Genomic DNA, 1415 nt, shown 5'->3' on the forward strand with positions numbered 1-1415 from the left:
ACGAGAAAAGAGCAGACGAGCTGAGGAAGCTCTTCAAGTAAGTAGATTACTGTTGCCAATTCAACATTTAAACACTTGCCGATATTTGTCTTTTATGTATGTAAAATTCATCAATAAATTATCTTCCAAAATGAAATCTAATTCCCCGATAACTGTACGCTTTTGAAAAAAAAACACACACACATTGATGACGCTGTATTGTATTGTTATTTCTTGACGAGAGAATTACTTTACAGTTTTCAATGACGTGAAAACCATTTTCCTATCATTTTTTTTCTTCAATCCTTTAACATCTTCAAGATTGTGAGTTTAAACTCAATGATAGCAAAATATCACAAGGGATTTTTAATAGTAAAATATCACGCATTTTTATCATTTGGCAGATCCATCTGAAGAAAACAGTCCCGATGACGTCATCTGCTCACGTCCAAACTGAATTTGTCGAGATCCATCAACAGACCGAAGTTCAGTCAGTGAAAAATGATGAGAATGAGTGAGTTTGCTCATTAAATCTATCATGCTAAAATGTAAAATAGTTTACTCTATTACATTATCTCATCTATATAGAGACGGACTAATAGATAAAATGCTGGAATATTTCACCTTTAAATGTTTTGAAAATGCCTGAATAATTCTGTCACTTTCTCAAACTCGTGCCTTGCCAAGAAATGTGGTGATGAGGCAAATTTGAGCAAATATAAGGAACGATGCTGGTCGAATTTATAGTAAAGGGCCAAACAAAACAAAAGTAGATGCTAATGATAGTGATTGTCATTTCTGGGGAAAATACGGGAGAACAAAAACATCAGAAAAGCAATTGTGTTAGTGATGATTAGTATACGTATAGTAGTGCAATTAGGATAATGATCATGTTAATACTTTAAAGGTATTTACATCGTCTACAGACTACCGACGCAATGCTATGGTGACGGCCCTGCTGCTGCTCTCCCGACCAATGTACCGCTCCTCACGCCTAATGAGCTGCAGCTTCGAGCTCAAGGCGCCATCCCCAAGGTGTCAAAGGTTACAGCAGAGGAAGCTATGCTCAAGAACTTGCCCCAAATGATTCTGGGAGATGCAAAGTCCGGCAAGATTCTATCCCCGACTCCTCCATCCCCTGAGGCGAAGGGAAGCAGCCTTAAAGGGTGAGTTTCAAGGTTCATGTAACTTTTCCGTGGTCATGAAAACCACTATTGTGTTTGGATATAAAAGTTTAATGTCTGTTTACAACATATTGCAGCTGGCCTTCAATGCTACAAGACAAAATAGACACAGTCGCTTTTAAATCGCCTTTATGTTGGTAACTACGTCCAACTTCTTCAGATATGCGTCGTCGTACGTGAGATGAATATACATGTTTTAATTATTCTGTTCGTCATAAATGTAGGAACTACACACTTGAGCATAAGTCAACA

This window comes from Diadema antillarum, unplaced genomic scaffold (assembly GCF_040938485.1).
Source record: "Diadema antillarum isolate AM-2024a unplaced genomic scaffold, OU_Dant_1.0 seq00000406_RagTag, whole genome shotgun sequence".
NCBI classification, from domain to species: domain Eukaryota; kingdom Metazoa; phylum Echinodermata; class Echinoidea; order Diadematoida; family Diadematidae; genus Diadema; species Diadema antillarum.